This window comes from Fringilla coelebs, assembly GCF_963513975.1.
Source record: "Fringilla coelebs genome assembly, chromosome: 2".
Classification (NCBI taxonomy): domain Eukaryota; kingdom Metazoa; phylum Chordata; class Aves; order Passeriformes; family Fringillidae; genus Fringilla; species Fringilla coelebs.
Window position 1 is genome coordinate 40781749 of NC_140029.1, and position 21197 is coordinate 40802945.

A 21197-nucleotide genomic window follows, 5' to 3' on the forward strand; every position below is an offset into this window, starting at 1 on the left:
AAAGGCCAAATTAATTTGAGGTTCATCTTGCCCTAGGGGAGTTGTAAAAGATGGCAATACTGTGACTTAGAACTGCAGAGAGACTGAAAAGGAAGAGAAATAATGCTGCTTGTAAATCATACCTCAAAACTGTGTAAGTTGTCCCCTTCTGTATCAACGTGACTTGAAAGTACAAATGATTTTTACTGAGAGTTGGGCTGCATGGTGCACGTGGCATCCTGAAAAATATAACCTGTAGTCTTAAAGGTTTGATGCAGTAATAAAAGCCCTTAAGAATCATATGAGCAGAAAACATTGCCTCAGAGCTGCTTGGTCTGGGAAGGAAACAGTGATTTGGGGTATTGCCACGGCCTGACTGTACAGGAGTGCTTGATTCAGTGCAGAGTACTGCAGAAGAGTCCTGGGCACTGATGCAGCTCTGAGCCAAGCTCCTGGAAAACATTCCGCTGTTTTCAGTGAAAACTGGACTGAGGCCTTGATTCTGTGATAAAAGGATGGTCTTTCTCACCCATGGTAAAAAGACAGGCTGAGTTTTTTCCCTTTTGTGGTTTTTCACTTTGGAGATGCCCTTGCAAGCTTTCATCTATTCTAGGAGTCCCAGGAGAAAAGAACATTCATGCTGATTTCATGGAATGGACTGAGAAGTTTCAAGAGGGTTTCTGAGAAGCACTTTATGCCTCTGGCTAAAATCTGAAGTACAAATCTACAAGAGAATAGGGAATTAGGCTGAGAAAAACACAAAAAACAGAAAAGAAAACAAAAGAATTATACAAGAGATGAAAACATGGTAACAGCAACAAAAACACATTTATCTCTGAAGCCATGAGCTATTACATTTTATTCTCTGTAGAGGGAAGAAAAAATTAGAATTCCACTTAGGTAGCTACAATGGAGAGGGACAGAAGTAAGGGATTGAAAACAGGTACTGATGGATCTAAATATTGACTTTTCAAGGCAGGGATTAGAAAGTTCATCCTGTAATGCTCTCAGAAAACTTCTTACCTAAAGTCACCATCATTTTAAGAGGAACCTCATTACATGTCTGTTACTTGAGAAAAAAAATAAAAAAAACAAAACCAACCATATAGACAAAGTTTAAACAAAACTAGAAAAAAAAAGAGCAAAGGATAGACCCTGATTTTTATCTAACCACTCTTTTCTGAAGGTCTCCATCACACCAACAACTGAGTGTTCATGCATGGCCACCAGACCTTCAAAATATCCATAGAAAATGCTAGAGTTTCTCTTATTTACTCTTAGAGGACATTGTTATTTATCACAAATTGTTTCAGACTGGAATTTAGCCTCTTCTGTGTGAGTTCTTTTTTTCACTTTCCACTGTGGACTGTATCAGTATCTGAGGAACATGCTGGAAGGAAAAGTAGTAGGATAAAAATGAATGGTGTTTATTTTTCTTTGATTAGATCCAACAGCAAACAGTGTGAATTTGGGTAGACAAAGGACCTGTTGTTCCATTTTTGGGTGAGATTAACTGCTACATAACATAAAGGCTTGCACAGTGGTCTAGAAAACTGCTATCAGACTAAAAAGATAATAAAATGTTTTGGACAGAAATACAAACAATGGTGAATAATGAATATCTAGCAATCTATAATTCTGACAAAGGTTTTTCTTGGAGACTTTGTGTTAGAATTACATGCACATACACATGCTCAGAATACTGCAGTGCTCAGCATGATTTATGTACTTGATAAAATGCCTCATAGTAGCCCAAAAATAGAATTGCACCAGGTGCACAACAAACAGACATGCTACTTTCAAAAAACTTAAGTAAGCCAACTGGAGTGGGAGCCAATGAGAGCAGATGATCAACATATTTATTTTGAAAGCAGCCAGAATGCCTCAACCTTCCTCAGTCACAACTATCTAAACTAAGTCATGGCAGTCCCAGACTCAGCTAATCCCTGTTATGGCTCTGTTATCAGGAGAGTAAGAGTAATTCTTTTACTCAGGCCAGCTTTCTTATTTCTCATGACTCTTGTGATTGTTTACTTTTACTGTCCCTGGTCAGATAAACCTGAGGCTTCTTGAAGTCATGACCTAAGTGCATATAATTTGATGTCCAAATAAAAACAAGGACAAGTAGAAAAATACAGCTCAAATAGCCCCAAGCTTCAGGAAGACAGGGAAATAAGCCAGTGACACAAAGAAGTGAGTTGATAAAAAGTCCAAGGTAAGGGGACATAATTGCTCTGGTAAGGCTGAAAGACAGGAATTACACCTCCTGCTAATGCAGAATTGTCTTTGAATGAGGTAGACTCTACTGTGAATTAAAACTGGGCATTCTTTCTCACTAACTTTTCCTAAGCAAGGGAAAATATCTTTGAATATTTGTATTAAAATTTTAGATTTTAATTGAAATGTTTGAGAAGTAGAAAGATAGAGTAATTTTAACTTGTCAGCGAGATATTAATATTATTTAAAGAAAAATTTTTAAAAATCATAGAATTACAAAATCCTAGAATCATAGAATGGTTTGAGTTGGAAGGGGCCTTAAAGACCATCTATTCCAGCCCTCCTGCCATAGGCAGGACACCTTTTATAAGACCAGGCTACTCAGAGCACCATCCAGCCTGGCCTTGAACACTGCCAAGGATGGGTAGTCCACAACCTCTCTGGGCAACCTGTTCCAGTGCCTCACTGCCCTTATATAAAGCATTTCTCCCTAATAGCTAATCTAAACCTACTCTCCTTCCTTTTAATCCCATCATCCATATGATATCTAAGTATGGGCAATGGTAGAAAGGAGGGGAACAGAATAAGCACAGGTTTGGTGATAAACAGCAGCTTTCCAAAATGAAATTCTAGTATCCGACTAACTAAGAGTCAGCCAAGTGGAAATCCTGCAGATGTAAAGTTCTCATTACCAGAAGTTTGAAAGGAGAAAGTAAATGTGCTGTCTGATAGCTGTAAAGACAATGTACTATTTGGTCAAATTGATATCTTGACTTTCCAAATTTATGGATGGTGATAGCAATTGTTGAAAAATTAGATGTGTGGAGGTACTTTGTAGTGAAGATGAATTAGTACAGGATCAGAGAGAAGAGTCAGATAGGAAGAGAAAATACCAGAACAAGAAAAACAAGTCTGGACTTGACAGAGGAAAAGCAGAAATCAAAGGGTTTATGTGAGCAGAGAAAAAAGTTGAGGGAGTGTGACAAGGAGGTGAAGTACAGGAGTCAGACAGCAGAGGAGGCAGCTTCATGGAAACACCTTAACCATGACACAGTGATTTTACCTTGAGAACAGGTTAGTGGGTGTAGGGAGAGAAGGTTAGGAGACCAGAAAGAAATCAGAAGTGCAAAGCAGGTACAAGGAGACTGGCAGTGCAGAATGTGAACATTGTAGACTTCAAAAGGAAGCTGTTGATGTGGATTTCAGCGGATGTGTTGTGTTTGCTACCAGAAAGGTATCAAAATGGAGACCCATTTAACAATGTAGATCTCTCCTGGAACTGTGGTAGTGTACTTTTGTTGATTAGCATTTTAATGACTCATAATAAAATATAATATGCGGATGTAATCTGTGCACAAATGCTTGAGGAAATGAAAGACTGACTAACAGCCACTGCATAATTTCAACGTGGAGAAGTTATTGCCCAATTCAGATGTCAAAACCATGCAAATAGAAATGCCTTGGTCCTACTAGGTTAATGTTCAATTTGTTTTATTACCATTTCAAACATAAAGGAACACAGGCAATAATATTTCTGATTTGGATATTTAACCTTTATTCCAGTAATTTCTTTTCTGGATGAAATGAAGCCTAGAGCTAAAGCAATCTACTTGAGAACAAGGTTCGTCACCTAAGTTCCGTGATTATGCAAGCATCTTCACATAATAAGTCTGGCAATACTTTCCCTTAAATCAATATTTCCAGGACAAAAAGGTCTGTGGTTTGTGGTAGACCTTCAATTCCTAATTTATTGATCATAGCCATTCTCAAGTCCTGAGTTCCCTTAGAACAACAGAAAGCAAAGCTGAGAACTGCCATTTTTTCAGTAAAAACCAGTGGATTTATTCAAACCTAAGCTATATCTAACCACAGCCACAGGGCCCTACGCTGAAGGTATGTCATATCAGCTTCTAAGAAAAATAAAAGCATCTTTATTTAAGAAAAGGAACTTAAAAAATAATCTTTTTCCCACCCCTCAAAATATTCGATTTGCATGCTTCATCAGAGTAGAAATGGATTTTGAAATCAGTTTTCCACATAGTTGGCAAAGGTTGTGTCTTAAATGACTTCCCTTGCAGAATGGTATTTAATGTTCCCATGAATAGCATGAAGAGAAGGGAATACAAAGTACCAAATCAGCGAAGAGATAGTTAAGTAAATAGGGAATTTAAGACAAGGAACCATTAAGCACACTCCTATTAGTTCAGGAGTGAGTCCTTTTCAAGGACAAGGGAAAAACAAAATGTACAATGCAGCTCCGTGGCAGTAGGTTTAACATTTTAATAGCTGGCACGCTGCCTGTATCTGATGCACTTGTTCAAATAGGCAGATGCTGGATTGGATAAATGGAAGGGCATGTAAGGACAGGGAGTCTAGCTCCTTGCTGCATTTATTATCACAATAACTCACCGACTACAGAATGTGGGAAGAAAGTTCCCTGGATGTTAAGAGAGGCTTTACACTGACAACCTGAGGTGGAGGCTGGTGCAGTGATTAATGGACACTAGAGTCGCAGAACAACTGAAATTATTCCAAGTCCAACTCAACCACTGCTTGCAACACTTACTGGTAGAAAAGACTCTTTCCCCCTACTATCAATTCAAATGTGACTCATTGTTATTTATATTCTCACACAGGTTGTTACATATCACCAAATTCTTTATTAACAGGTATTTTTATTCTGCACACTTTTGTTTTCATATAAAAGCTTTTTGTTTTTGTTTTTGACTGGTTATGATGGATGGCATGGCTCAGTAGAGACACCAGATCACCCTATTGCCCTATAGCATCCAGCTGGTAAACTCTGATAATCAGTAAACTGATGACAAGACAGCTTATAATTTTGGAGCAGAAAGATGTCAGGTTTATCACCTTTTTTATTATGTTTTAGCACCGACATTAAATTTTCTCCTACCCAGGCCACTAGGGATATGATTTTACTTTAAAAAATGGAAGGCTCTATTTCTTTGGACATGATCCTTCACACAATTTTGAGTGGATTTGAAAAGAAAAGCTAATTTTAAACCAGTGTGCATTCTTCTAGTCTTCGATGGTATCCCACACATTTTATGCACCTAGGATGTTCTTGTTGCTAGAAATGTCACGAGATAGAAGCGCTGCCCGAATCACCTGGTTCCTAAGGAACGGCGCTGTGACTCACGGGGCTGCGGAGCACCTGCGTGCGCTGGGGTGAATCGCAGTCTCGGATGGGGGCGACACCAGCCGCACAGGTACGCAAAGCAGCTTCCCGGGGAGCACATCCTCCTCGATCTGTCGCTGCCATGGCCAACGTCACAGGTGTCCGTGAGTCAGCACTGCAGTCCGTCTGTTTAACGCAGAGGCTGAACCAAAAACTCCCGCAAGAGCACAGCGCAGCGGCTGCGATGCGCGCAGGGATGCTCCCGCCGGCTGGCGACGCGAATTAAAAAGGAAAGAAAATGTTGATTGGCTCGTGCAGCCCTGGATTTTGGTGGGGTTGGGGTTTGGTTTTTTCGTTTGTTTTTTTTTTTTTTTCGTTGAGTAATGACTGCTCTCTGCTACTTGATAGCCAAGGCTGGCAGCGCTATGGCAACCGGGCTGCGGGAAGGGCGGAGGGGAAAAGTCGCTTAGCAACTGGAAGCTTTAGGCAGGCAAGGCTGGTTTAAAGCGCAGCAGTTAAAAAAAAAAAATTAAAAAAAGCAACAAAAAATCCTCTCCTCAAAACAAACCCGCAGTTGCTACTAGAGATGACTAAAATACAGATCTGAGGAGTTAAGAATTTAGAAGAAAATAAAAGAAAAAAGTGCATGACAATGCCAATAAAGAAGGAGATAACAGCTTGGAGGGTGGTGGTGGTGGTGGGGGGGAAAAGTAGAGATATTTCACACTGATCATCCTAGATACAAGCTTCATCAATGCAAACAACAGCCCTAAACCAGCACAAGCTATTCCCTGTCAGATGTTTATGCTCTTCTGCAAAGCAGAACTCCACAGGCATCACCTCTCTGGCCCCCCCAGGCTTTGGCCAAGCATGCAGAGGGGCTAGGTGCATCCCTCAGCCTGTGTATAGCCCCTGGGCATGGCTCCCGTGGACTCATGGCACACCCAGCCCACTGCCAGTGGAGCCACCACTGCTTGGGGAGGGAGCAGCAGCCTGTCGCGTCTTTGCCTTTCTGGTTGTTATTTATAGGCTTCCTCTGGCATGATAAGGGCTCTACGGTCAAGAAAAAAAAAAGTAATATGAAAGGTTATCCAATGCACCAATTCAGATTTTTAGTAATAATTTTTCTGAGATGTTTTTCCAGTGCTCCAGGCACCCTGGCACTTCATTAATAATGCAGTAAAATCCCAGCAACATTACATTAATCACCCCGGTGGGAACCCAGCCAGTCAGGCACCTCTTTTTCAGCCCTCCATCCTCAGCCTTCTCTAAGCACTGTCTCAAACAGAAGTCTTTCACTGCATGCTTGGAAAGCTGCCCAATTTGAGCTATTTTGGACTAACAAAGGGACAATTTCATCCAAAGACACAGAAACCCCACAGAACTACTGCTCTCCCCCTCTCCAGTGCAATGGGGGTTGGGTGTTTCTGCTGACCATCGGCCAGGCAGGAAAGCATAAAAGGAGAGACTGCGTTGGTCCAACCTCCCCCTTTAACGTCTACCTGGAGGCCAATGGGAAGCTAACTCACATCTGCAGCTATGCAGAGCCACAGACTTCTCGAGGAGTGCAGGGCCCGGCAGCTGAGCTGCAACATTTGGTGTTGTTTCGTTAATGCAGAGAAATTGGTTTACCATTGGAAAAACCTGATCAGGCAAAAATCAAAATAGACGCCACGAATGTGTCGGTGCGGTCAAATATCAGCGTAGTCGAGCCACAGGCAGGTTGGCAGGCAGATCTGGATGGCTGAGGTGCTTTCCCAGCCAAGTCACCCAACCTGCAGCCAGCACGCAGACTGCCCGAGCTCCTGGCCACTCCTGTGCCCTGGCCTGTCCCTGCAGCCTGTCCACTGCTGGCTGCCCATCTGCTCCCTCGGACCCTGCAGCTGCCAGTGGCCAGCAGCTCTCTGGCCATAGTCCGGCCACCTCCAGGGCTCCAGGGCTCCTGACCAGCGTTTTTAGGGCTTGTAATGCTACAGCATTTTTGTGTTCACGTTTACCGGCTGCATTGTCTCCCCAGCAGATAATGCTGACTAAATTGATACTTTACAAAGGCACAAAGGAGTCAGCTTGTGACTGATACACAATACTGGTTAACAAGACACATACAATGGTGGTATTAGTGGGAGGAAAGAAAAGCTCAACTTTCTGTCAGTCATAGGTTTGTTAGAAAGTAAAGAGTTGTTAGCATGCAGAAAAGCTCTTTACATGCATGAAAATGGTACCAGTTTTGAAAAAGGGAAGTAAAGGAAAAATTAATCTTGCTTTAATGCTGGTGGAGGAACTAACTTAAACTGTCTTCCCTCAAGAACCAGGGAACTTTCTTAATAGAATTAAGAATTCTATTAAGAATTAATAAATTATCCTTTGTTAATAGAATTCTGAAATGTGCACACTAAAATAACAAGATCAATTGTAAGAAATGGATTTGTAAAGAGTTTTTAAAACTTGATAGAAAGCTCCCATACATCTGTATGGGAAAATCAACAATCAATGAAAATCCCTTTTTTTTCCCTTTCTTGCATACACTTTGTCCAGAGATGGATACTGTCAACCTGAAATTTCCTGAGGAATGTCATAGATTATTGTGGCACTAATGACCAACAGAAGGTTCTAGATTTACAAGAAATAAATAATGTGAAAAGTACATTATCTTTTCCATTTGTTTCTTCTAATGTTTTCTTTTAAAGGTCAGGGAGTTCTTGCAGCCAGGAGATATGAGAAGAAAGTATATAAAATGCTTTAAATCCTCCAGTCACACACAGCAAAAAGAGGCTGCAAATTTTTTATTTAAAAAAAAAAATAAATTCAGTGATTCTTGGGTTTGGGTTTAAAAGTCCAAGAGACATACCAGCATGCCCTAGCAGCTAGGTGTTGATTTCATTTTTTTCTTTCCAACAGCTCTGTGCTCATCAGATGGGCTGTCAGAGTCTCCAGCACAGCCTGGGAATCCTGCTCCTTTATTGCCACACAAGTTGTACAAACCTTATTGCAGTTCTCTTTTTCTTGGAGCAGGAATGGCAAAATGTAATCTACCTCCTCTCATGGTCTTACAAACCAAATAGATATTGATTTTAACCATGGCCTATGGAAGAAGGTACCACGCTCAGCACAGGACAGAAAAATCCTAACACAACAGTAAATATGTATTCACTTACCTCTTGGCACTCTCACTTAGCCTTCCAATTGAAAAAAGTCCCAAAAGTAGAAAAGTCCCGATATTAAAACATGTCAGACAGATCACAGGATATTGTGAAGTGCACAGGCACTGTTCTTTACTGGGCTGCTGGCTGCCAGTGACACCAATGAGATACTGGATTCAGCTACGTAAGCTGTAGGTGTTTGGTTTGCCTGGCTTTGCCATAAACAGCAGCAAATAGTACATGCGTTGGCAAGGACAGGCAAAACAATAATTTTTTTTTGTTAAATGGTAACTTTTGGCCAAAGATGGTGATAGGATCTAATTTTAGCATAATGCTTACAATTTGTTTGCACTATCAATATTCTCAATTATATAAGTCCTTAGAGGACAAATGAAAACAAAACCAGAATAGTGAGTGTGATATGTGCCATTGAAGATTGTTGAAATAGATGCAAAACAAGCTGTACTTGCTCAGGCCACCTGTTTTCTTTGTTAAATTCTGAGTATATAATCTCTAAAATTTAATGGTCTTCATTAGAAGTTTCTTGCACTATAAGAAGTCTGACCCTTTTCTCCTTCTATATGCAGGGCCACTGTTATTGTGTTTATCATGGCTGGGAAAGCCTGTGAAGAATAATGTATTGCCCTAGTACCATCTAGTGGAGGGAATGCTGGAGAGAGATTCAAACGGAAGGAGAAGAAATAATAGCAATTATGTGAGGTGGGAGCTAAGCTCATCAGGACTGTGACAGTTCGTGGGGGAAAGAAGATGAGAAATAGTTGTCTTCAAGCTGTGCAGAGATTTCTTTCAAGGCTCTCTCTTCCCATCTCCCATAGAGATTAGTACATTGTCTAGGACTGAAACACCTTTAAATAATACAGACCATCAAACTTAAGGATATTTTGAAGTTATACCCTGTTTTTCTGAAGAAATTTAAAGGCAAACAACATGTTGGTGATACCACCTGCTTCTTATTTGACAGGAACCATCTGGACAGCAAACACTCTAAAGCCAAGAAAGTCATTGCAGTCTGCAAGGCAGGATAGAGAGCTGTAATTTAAATGCCCGAATGTCACCTGCAATGTGAAGGATTATATGTGGCCCAAGGGCATAAAATAGAAAGTGTGCCTGCAGCTGTAAGCCTTGCATTAGAGGAAACAATGATTAAACATGTAATGTAGGGACTTGAATGGGCTCTACTCACCCTCTTTCTGCTTGCAATAACCCCTAGACAACAGAGAAAGCCCTTCCAGAGATTAAACTAACTTAGAGGTGGCACAAGCAAAGCAAAAGTAGTGAAGAGCCCAGAGGATGCACCTCACAACCTCACAGCCCTGACAGCAGTGATATAAACAGCCTACCTCAGTTGACTTCTGGCTGCTGGCTGCTAATCTGACTCTGCTTTCCCTGATCTTTCTTCTCAGTGTCCCATCGGCCCCTTCTCCTCCTTACTTCCTTTTACCCATCCATTTGGTTCCTAAAGATTAAATTAAAATTTTAAAAAAGTAAACAAGCAAGCAAAACCAAACAAAAAGAGCACTAGAAGAGTTAAGTTCCACATCTCATTGTAGCAGGGCAGAACTCTGCCCAAGTAGGAATAAAATTCAATGGAAAGAACAGGTCACTAAGACAAGAACAGGAAAAACATTGGAAATGAAAGTGTATCATTTGCTCCTGGAAGGTGGAGCACTGAGCCAGGCAGAATGAAAAAGGGATGAGTTCAGTGCTGCTGGACTAGCTGGCAATCCTCCCACTGTCAGACTGAGTGCTAATTTTTAAACTATGCAAAATGTCTCCTGGGGCTAGAGAGCATATCTGAAAATGAGACCCAGGGGATGGAGAGCAGGCTTTGGTGATGGGCCTGAGTGCAGGAGAAGTGCCTCAGGGTGGTACTGAGGCAAACAAACACCCCTTTATTTGTATTCCCTAGATTCCTTGAAGCAGCCCCATGGTACTGATCAAGAAAATATTTATCAGTGACAAAAAGAGGAGGGAAGCAAGGTAATGGTTTTCCCTTCAGTCTTGGTCCTTAGCTGTAGCATGGTTATGGTTGGCATGATAGATCCAAGGTATTTTGGAATCAAACTTGAGCACTTCACACTTTCATCAGGAGATGGAGTAGAAGGTCATTCTCCCAAAGATTATCATAAGTGTGAGAGCATTATCTCCACAGCAGTGGCCCACACTCATGCTGCTGAGACAGGCAGCCCTCCCTGACACCTACAGCAATCCCTCAGAGAGCTGCAACTCAGCCTCCACCTCCCTCAGCACCAAGGAGGAGCCTTTGGCATCCAGCTCTGCACTGGAAGACGCTGAGGGACCTGCCAAAGTCAACATTGGGCAGGTACTCTTGCTTGTGCATGGAGATGCTAAAACCCCAGTGTGGTTATCTAAAAGGCTTGTTGCACATCTCACACCTACAATATGGGACTTTGCATGAGAAGATCCTACTAGGTCCTGTCCAACTCAGAATATTCTATGATTCTATGATTTTATGATTATAGGATTCAGCTAGACTGGTTTCTCTGCAAAACTTCAGCCTAGAGGAGCTGGCACGGCCATGACATCAATGCTACCAACTGCAGCCCTGCAATATCCCTGAGGCTCAGTCTGCCATGGAAAGAGAGGAGGGTGTTCAAGTCAGCAAAGGCAAGGAGAAGGGAGGTAAAAAGCAGGAAGAGCCCATCTGTCTCTGCCATGTGATGAGTCCCATGGTACTTCCCTGCTGGGTCTGTAGGCTGCACTGCCAAGTGAATGGAAAGCCTTATGCTATTTCCAGTGTCTTGCTGGGAAAAGGAGACGACATTCAAGATCAATAATAGAGCTTTGGCTAGGTTTGCTGAGGAACTTGCTGGCAATGTGCTGTGCTGTTCATTGGAAATATCTGGGAATGCTACCAAAACCCCTTTGCTCCCTGGGAATTGCCTTTACTGGTCTGGAAATGTCCTGCACAAGTAGTTTACCTCCTTCTTGAACGCAAGTGACTGCCTTTGGCAGGAGGGAATCATAATGCTCCTGCAGGATTCTGGAATCCCAGGTAGCTCTGCCCAGTGTTGGTATAAAAGGTTTCTCCCCAGTCTTGGTGTTTTGCCTGCCTCAGGAAGGGAGCAGTGCATTTTTTGTCAGCATGCAAGAGTCTCCCCAGACAAACCTGTTTTTTCAGAATCCTGTCCTACACGTGCCAACCTCTAACCAGAAGAGCACCTGGAAGGCCAATGTTTGGCCACTTCTTCAGCTTTCTGGACACCAAAAGAGCCAGTAAATCTGGGGCTGAGCTGGGCAGGGTTGTAGACCTCTGTAAGCTGTGCGGTGCTCGCAGCTGAAGTCAATGGGAGATCACTTGGCTGCTGAGCTCCTGGCTCTCACCAGGGCCTGGGCTCACCTGTGCAAACTAAGACACTCCAGGGCAGCATGGGCAGACTGCACAAAGTGTGACTTCTTCCATCCTACACAACCTCCCAACGCTATCCCAGCAGGTTTTACAGCCCCACACATGCCTTACACACGTGCAGCTTCATGTTACAAAGCCACCACCCTGGCACGTTGCAACATGGGTTATAAACTACTTCAGACATCTTGAACTGGTCAAAAAGACATAAAAAGAAGCATTTTCCATTGGACCACATAGGCACCACATGGGATGAAGTAAGTCACAGGGACAAGAGCTGTGCAGCATGGATCAGTCTGCGCTTACTCACTCAGCCTCAGCACTGAGGATTAACTCCTGGCTCTCTTCTATTTAGCAGTGTAGCCACAGGGTCTAAGTAACCTTCTTCAGTCCTATCACAGCTAGAGTTGTAATAACATAATCCTATTATTCTAAATATAGCTCAAGCTCCAGGGATCACTGTGAAATTCAGCCATCTTCCATAGGTATACTTCCAGACCATCTGAAGGAAAAGATGGCTGGGTTCAGCCTTTCTGAAGAATAATTTCAGGTTGGTTTAGATCCATACCATGCATTAATAAATACAGTCTAGGCCAAAGAACACATTTATAGAGGTGTGCTCCTCATTTCTTCCATTATCTTTTATATTTGAGGAGATTGCAGGTTGCTTTTTATCTTTTTTCTCTCAAAAGTACAGTGTGGCATGCATATGGCTGGGGGTACTGCATTTGGAATTACCAAAATGATAAAATTAATTTATTAGGCTTTTCAAGAGCTCTTAATCTGAAATAATAAATAAAGCATCATAGATCCTTTAGATAGATAGATAGAATAGCACAGTATTCTCTTTATATGTTAGTAGTAAGAGTGAAATTAGTTCATAAAAGTAAGGGCAGAAGGACTTGGCCGAGCATCCATTTACCTTAAGAAAGAGCTAAAATATAGATTAATGCTGCTTGAAGAAGTTGTTAGATTGATATAATGAAATGTCCATAACCAATAGGAAAAACCTATTCAGTTAAATGGATGCCATCTGTGTATTCTGGCATTTGGTAACATAAACAGCTTTTGATACATTTGGACTCAGAAGAAAAACTTGACCTGATGAACCTTCCAGAAATCATATGAGACTATGAATTCACAGATTTCAGCGACTCCCATTTCATGCTGGTAACTCAAACTTTGTTCCATGACTTTATGACAGGAACAAGAAGTAAGACTATCTTTGCAGCAGCCAGCAAATGTCTTTGTCATTGACAAGGATTAAGGACAGAAACAGGAGAAGGTGGCTACAAGAGGCTCAGAGCCAGAATGCAGCCCAACAGGCAGCTCTGATATGGATCCAGGCTGCTATGGGCTGGCCTGGGTCTGGGTCATCTCTGTTGCTTGGGACTGGACAGTAGCATCGGGGCAAAAAAAGCCATTTCTTTCAACACAGTTGTTTGCATTTGGAACGTAAGCTTCTACTGACTTGATTCAGCCATGAATCAAATATGTACTGGTGTGATCTATGTTTTGGAAACGCTAGTTTAATTTATATGCCAGCTTAAATCTCTGTGCTTACCTCACTGAAGTAGGTTAAATTGATTTTTAAAAGTCTTTTATAGCTTTCCTTTGCCAAATAGAGACATGGAAAAACTTTCTTAAGGCGTATTCTTTTAGGAAAAAAAATAATGGTGGTGTATAATTTTTGGAAAGCAGATTCTCTTGGAATGTGATACTCTTCACAACTTTAGTTATTGCAAAATCATAGAATCCTAGAAATGCTATCCCAAACATTGCTGTGTTTTTTGTGTGCAATTGTTTTTCAGAAGAAGGCTGATGATTTTTTACACAAATCTAGCAACAATATGTAATAGTTTTAAACTTGGCAGACAGCCAAGGAAATGCCACCAGTGTTTGAATTTACCTATTGCCTGTCTTAACCCAATGTGATCCAGAATGCTGAAGTTAGTAAATCTACTCTGTAGGGGAAAAAACATCTAAAAAATTGAGATTTGAAATAAAAATAACTCAGGAATCAGGATTTCCTTGCTCTCCAGCTGTCTGCTCTTCAGGAGCACTGTAACCTTGCTCAAATGAACACAGAGGACCCAAGAACTGGCAGTGCCTACAACCTACCATCATCTTGATGCTGTCTGAATCAGGGGGCACTTCTTCCCTTCAGGGTGGTAGGAGTTTGGTGATGGTGGATGGTAGCAGACTCTGCCATGACCAAGCACGATCTGCAGAGCAGTGGAAGTCAGACTGCCTGTAGCGAAAGCAGAAGTGTCTGTCTCAGGCAGCTAGACATGGGTGGGATGTATTACATTCACAGGTGCTTTTTGTAAACCACAAACTAGTTGATTTTGTTCAAGGCACAAGAGAAAACATTTTAGAAATATACAATGTTGATTTTCAGTGTTTTCAGAGTAAAAGAGGAATTACTAGCTCCACAGAGGAAATTAGGCACTGGAGTGCTCTGTTTTCTACTGAATAGCTAACATGAAATGTTTTAACATTCATTGTAGATGAACTGGGATCCATGCTGCTATTATACCACAGAACTGCCAAGGAAGAAACTGGCTTCAGCTTCTTAGAAATGAGTGCAAGTTGTAGCATCATGAATGACGCATCAAAAGAGCCCACAGTGAAAGCCTGATTTATGGCAACTCAGTGTTAACAACAGAAATCATCTTCCTGCTTGGCATTCAGATAGGCTGGAAAGCCCTAAGCAATCTGGGTAATCTGTCCAAAAGTCTGTAATCATCAGATATTTCAGTAAGTAAATTATAAAAAGGATTTTGCAAGATATTTTGTGACAGTGTTGGCTGCCCTAGAACTTCTTCAAATCCCATGTTGTGTATCTGTGCTGAGTAAGCCACGTAGTAAATTATGAACTTAGCAGTGAAGTTGGAAACATAAATAGTGACATAGTAGCTGTGTTTTACTTTATATATGATAATGAAGCATTAATCTTACACAATAAACTGTCCTTCAAAGCAGTAAGCCTTGGTCCTGGATGCTTTGTATTGGTTGGGGTTTTTTGTCCACTGAATTTGCTGAGAAGTCTGTTGGACACTGCAAAGGCAGAAGCCAGACATCGTAATTTCCCTTCTGCCAGTTGAAAGGATTTTATGGGGACATTGAAAATATAAAATGCTTTGTTGACTAGCTGGCACTAATGTCTTTCTTTTTTAGAGGCTTAAAGAGAGTGTGGCAGCTCCTTTTCACTGTTTGTAGAGAACTTTAGTCAAAGAAGGACTTCATAAACAACTGCCTTGCACAGGATTTAGTATGTGCATCGCTATTTAAAATGTAAGATAGATCTCTACACACTTAAAAGGGTTGTTTCCCTTCTTACCTTCTGATTTCCAAAGACAATTTTGTCAAAATATACATACAACATATTTTAAAAGAACAGCTGAGCTGGGTTGTTCTTCGTCTAAAAATTAAAGGGCCCCACCATCATCATCATAAATGAATCATTACCTTTGAGGTTTGGCAGGCTTTTAAGGTCACCTCTCTTTAAATTTGAAAATGCTTGCTCACATTCAAGTCTTTCTGCCAGGAGGACTCAATTCATTAACTTGCACTTATATGGATGGCTATTTTACTGTTACTTTAACTGAACTTTTATGCTGGCTGCCTGCTGTGTCCTGAGTGCTGTGAGCATTTCAGAAAGTAGGTACATGCTGTGAAGGCAGCCCTCTCTGTAAATAATGTTCCAATTAATAAGACAATTATACAGCGCTGCTGTACTTTATTGGTGTTCTCTGTTACTGCAGTGTTGGTCAGAGCACAATAGTGAAGAGACCATCAGCATTTTCTTACAAGCCCTTCTCTCCAGAAGCTTAGACTTAGAAATTCATACCACTCTGGAAATTTAATGTAGCCAAGAAGCAGAAAGGCATGGATTTTACAGTGTTCTGATATAAAACTGTTTATAGATTATATGAGTAAAATTAAAATGAGAAGGGGCCATTTGGTTTAGGGTTTTTTTTTTTTTTTTACATGAAATGCTTTCTACTTTATGGGCTGTAAGAATAAAAGCAGACTGGAAATGCATCTTCAGTTACATTTTAAAACATTTACTATGACTCTCCAAAGACACTTTAAACTGGAATTTTACAGGTCATTAGTCTGTTATATAAGTGGGTCCTGGAACAAATGTAGATTGAAATATCTAAGGTCCAGGCACAACCTGTAAAGACCTGGGTAGAATTTAGTCGCCCAGCACAACAGATCCTGCATTCCCCTGCTGAGCTGTCAGTGTTCCTCTCGGTGATGCCTGTGGTCCACAACTGCTTTGCTCTTTTCATTGAAAGTTTCCCAAATGCCTCAGTTTATATTTCTGGTCACAGAAAGCATTTCTCTCTATTTCTCTCTAAACCATTTGGTACCTATGTCATGTCTCAGCCCAAAAGAGATGCAAGAAGTAGCATCTCTTTTCCCCTCTGGGCCTCAACACTGTAAGGGACCCTCAGACTTTGCCCTCCCAAGCAACAATACCTACAAATGCCAGTACTGCCTTATTTTAAAATATGTGAGAAGGAGATGTTGCCATTTTCCCATATGGCAGCTTTCTCATCAAATAGTTAGAGAAGCAATGGAAAAATGAGTATGTCAAGGGAGAGACCAAGAAATAAATGGAAAAAAGAAAGCAGAAAGAGCAGAACTTACAGCCCTCTGGCAAAAACATACAGAGTAGGTGACAGTCTTGGCTCTCTGTGTCACATACAGATACAGTCTTCCATTCATCTATAAATGAATACATTGGTATAGACACAGATATTGTCTGGGAAAATGTTCAGAGAATCCTATACAGTGCATTTCAGATGTGATCAACACTAAAAACACCACTTTAAGTAACATCAGTATCATTTTTCCATGCCTCTGTTGCAGTTCATTGAGCCATTATGAACATTTGAATTCCATAAGGTGTAGAGCTCTTCTTTTGTATATTTGTGGAAAGTCCAGTGCATTGGAGGTCTAATACTCCATTTGGATCTTTCAAGTCTGTCATAATATTTAATAAGTATCAGGTTTGCCCATCTTGTGCACACATGTGCATTTTTCAGATTATCAGGAAATCATGCTCCTTTTCTGTCCTTATCAGCTCTCACAGTTTTACTGCAGATTATTTACTGTGGCTTAGATTTCACAGTATTAAATTTAGAACACACATTTCAGAGGTTTTTCTAATCTATTTGATCTAAAATCCACTGCAGAAATACCTATTCTCAGCACCATTTATCTGACAGGTTGAAGCTGTCCTTTAAGCTGACCATCAGCCAAACCACATGTATTTGTACAATTGCTGTCAGAGGGTGAGGAAAAAAAATAAATTTTTCCTGTGCCTGTGGTCACTCTTCAGGAACCCTCCAAGGTCAGCTGCTAAAACCCCCTTCAAACTCTTTTGGCCTCAGTTTAGGTGCCAGTGGTGAGGGGAACCACACCTAAGCTGTTAGCTTGTCTCCAATTGTACCTCAAAATGGTTTCATCAGTCGGTAAAGTCACTGGTGTTTCAAGATCAAGTGAAATAGCTTTATATTTGTTCTATATTGTGGTGCCCAAAACTGCTCACAGTACTCAAGGTGATGCTGCACCACTGCTGACTAGACACAAATAAGTTTCCCTTAGGCTTTCTGGAAGTGCAGGTGTTCCCTTTGTTGGGTACCCAACAAAGCAAAGACAGTGCCCTGGTTTCTGTAGGGCCTGACCCAGAGGAAAGGCAATTGCAGAGAGGAGAAAGAGGCAGCATGATGCAGCAGGGGACACAAATAGACCTTGGTAAAGCGATCTTTCTCTGCTAGAAACATTCCTCCTTCTAATGTATTGCCTCTTACTGCTGTTGGTGCAAATGTAGGGAATGAAAGCTTCAGGAGGAACGCAGGTTTCCTTGTGGGAAAACGTGGAGGCAGCTATTGTGGGAGACTTTCCATGTGTGTACGGCTGGGGGAAAGAGGGTGATGAGGAGGGGGTGCACCCGTGAGCCAGGCTATCCTGCAGGTATGTGTGAGAGATGAATGTTCTTGCTCTAGAGCTTAGATGAAAAAAGTTGTGACAGCTAAAGAAGGTTGGGCAGGGAGGCAGGAGTGAGCCAGCTTCCACCACTGACCCCTTTTCTACCAGAAACCAGTGGAGAGCTGTGACACCAAAAACTCTGCTGTCCTGCAGGCAGGGCACTAATGACAGATGGGGTTTATCCAGGGCAGCCAGGGCTCAGGCACTGCAGTGGGTGCCAACCATCACAGTATGCAGCAATTTGGCACAGGGGTGTCACGCACAGACCCCAGTGCCTGTTATGGAGGTGGATGTGGCTGGAAGTGCTGAGCAGGATGGCTATTTTTGTGCTGCCACTGTTACACAGCTGAACAGCTGGTTCTGGGCTCTGACAGTCACTGAGGGAAGTCCAGCATGACTTGTGAGAGAGGAGGAAAAAATGAAATCTGCATGAGAGGTTGCAATGCCCAGATAAGGCCATCAAGCTCATTTAGTTTCTTTTGGTAGATTATAGAAGAAGCAATAGAAGCAGAAAAAGCAGAAGGAGAAAAACAAAATCTACTTTATAAAAATGTATGTCTGTATTTTAAATATCTTACTGTTAGGTTTCTCCAGGCACAGAGAAACCTTTTTTAAGGTTTGTCTGTGACATTACCCTTTCATTTCAGTGTTGTAGTATTTTTCTGGAAGCACTTACTATAAAATCCATAAGGTCTTACAAGCTTTCTAAAGGAAATCCCAGTCTTCTGATGAATTTTGTGGAGAGAGTCTGTTATAGTTGGTCCCGTGTGTGATTACTCTGCAGACTTTCCTTTGCTGTACTAGCCAAGGTCTTTGCCAAGAAATCAGGCCAAAATGATTACAACAAAGTTATTTATAACAGCCAGAAAAATTAAGTCTTATCAAGTGACAACATTATCTTGTGGTAATAGACAAACTCTTCTTTGTTTGAAAAAGCTAATTTGTATATAAAAAATCAGGCTGACAACTAAAGCATAACTGTTGATATATGGAAGATGCTTTGGTTTCCAAGGTTTAGTGCATTTATTGCTGCTCTGAAAGCTCAGACAGACCTTTTAAATGCCTAACCAGTGGCCCAACATGTAAGATGCTTGCAAGCCTCATAATGTTTCCAGCAGCTCCATTTCAGGCTGTTGAAAACCTTTAGTAATGCACCACAATAACTGGTTGAAAGGAAAACATACTGTTCAAACAAATCTCCATTAAACTGTCATCTTTATTTTTGTACTTCTTTTATTGCTATTAAGGGGATTTGTGTGATGGTTTCTCCTTTTTGTTCTTCTTGGGTTTTTTGTCTCTCCATTAGGAAGAGGTAGCAAGTGACTCCCTAAACAGAGTTTTTAATGGTTTGAAGTGTACACAAATTGAGCAAGCACTGTACACAAACGTGGAAACAGCACATAGCAGCGTTCCTTTTGTCCAATTAAGCAATGTGGAGTCTTAAAGCAAATTCTGCTATAGCACCTCACATACATATGTTATGATAACTTATATGGTAACTTAGGCCTGCTTCCTGCTCACAAGCAAATAACCTTCACCTGGGCCAAATACCCTGCAAATATTCTGACCCATGCATTAATAACATATAAATGTCAAGGTGGAAGGGTGGTAAGTTTATTAGATTGAGATACAAATAATGAATGGAACCATAATGAAGTTTTTCTTGAAACCATAAATGAAAACGAAAAGACAGAAACATTCTGAGCAGGCCATCAGAGGAGTATTTTGTTAAAGGTCAGGGGAAGAACCCATCCTGCCTTCCCTGGGGTAAGAGCCTTCCTGGTGTTCCCATTGCCTCCTCCCCAAAGGGTAAGGAGTGAAGCATTAGGCAGCCCCCTGGAAAAAGTCAGCCAGGCCCCACAGGGGGGATGCTCAGGGTTGGGGTGGGGGCATCCAGGCAGTGCTGGGAGGAGAAGAGGCAGAATCTAGCTGGTGAGAGAGGGAGGAAATCCAACCCTACTCCCAGGTGTCCATCAAAGGGCAAGTGGTGACACAGTCACTGGGGGCAGCAAGGAAAATGTCAGCGCCAAGTAATGAAACAGAATTTTCCCCATGAAGAATTTTCCCACATAAAAGTGGCTAAGCACTGAAGATGTTTGTCCAGGAAACTGGGGGATCCTTGGAGATTTCCCAAATCAGGCCAGTACTTGTTATTGTTGTTCTCTGACAAAGTGGGTGACACTGGCAGCTGTCGTGGAGCCGTGTCAGCTCAGAGATGTTCTGCCTTGGTATGGACACATTGTTTAAAAATCCTGTCCCTGGGAAACTCTTCCAGCTGCCCTTACCGCCCCTGCTCCGCTGGGCCTGCTGAGTGTGAAGTCCTACAGTGAAGGTCAGAATATCCTTTAAACTGCACAATATCCACCAAACCTTTACCTCCTGCCAAGTCACTTGCTCGTGACTGCAGGGGGAAACAAACGCGCGCCCTTGGCAGCCGTCCGGCTTTCGCTGTGCCACGGCGCTGAGTCACATGCGGAGCATCGGGGGCAACAAGCTTTTCTTCCCACCCTCTGCTTTTTTTGGTAGCTCTCTTGCAGGTCTCTTCCCAGCCTTAGCACCCATTTCACTCCTTGTCTCACTTTGGGAAATCTTTAGTGCGGCACTAGCTCCACCTTTTCTCTTTCCTGTCTGGAACGTTAGACTAAGTTTTTAACAGATAAATTATTTCTGTCATACTTGCAACTCCAAGTTCAGTATTTAATTGTTTCTTTTAACAGAACCAAAAGTCTAAGTTTCACCAGGATTGTTTTCCACCACAAGGCCCTAGTGAACAAATTGTTAGTACTTTCTATCTAGGGTTGGTAAATGAGGTTGGCAATTAAAACAAAATAAGAATATCTTTTTGGTAAACACTCTTTTTACCTTGAAAATACTGCAGTGTCAGCAGCCCACTGGAAAGTATTTTAAACCATGACACATAAAGTTCTAACAGTGTAAGAAAGGTATTAAACCCTAATATTGGCAATGACAGTTGTCACTGAAGAGTATGGTCAACTATTCAATAAGTAATTTTAAAGCAGTGACTGAAAATACCCAGTTGTCAGCATTGAAAGGTCATATACTCACTCCTTTAAAGACAGCAAATAACCAAAGAGTTAATTCCCTTCTAACTGCACCTCTGTAATAAGTTCTCAGTTTTTGTAACATTTTATTGACTTTTATTGACAATGCCAGTCTTGGTCCCAGTTGAAAGGCCACCCATTTCTGTTTAATCAGAAATGTTACTTGATCCTTGAACTAGGAAAATACTGGGGAAAATTCTGTCTTCTGACAAAAATATACACATATATTGTATACACATATCTTATTTATTTTCTAAACAATTATT

General features: G+C 41.5%; 1 pseudogene across 1 annotated transcript in view; it reads left to right on the plus strand.

Annotated features, from left to right (window-relative positions):
• The first annotated feature begins 5477 nt into the window (after positions 1 to 5477).
• LOC311150945 (2-oxoglutarate receptor 1-like) overlaps positions 5478 to 21197 on the plus strand; it is a 31831-nt pseudogene continuing 16111 nt past the window's right edge. The window contains exon 1 of the transcript in view: positions 5478 to 5499. The product of the transcript in view is annotated as a 2-oxoglutarate receptor 1-like (transcript). The remainder of the gene's footprint in view (positions 5500 to 21197) is intronic.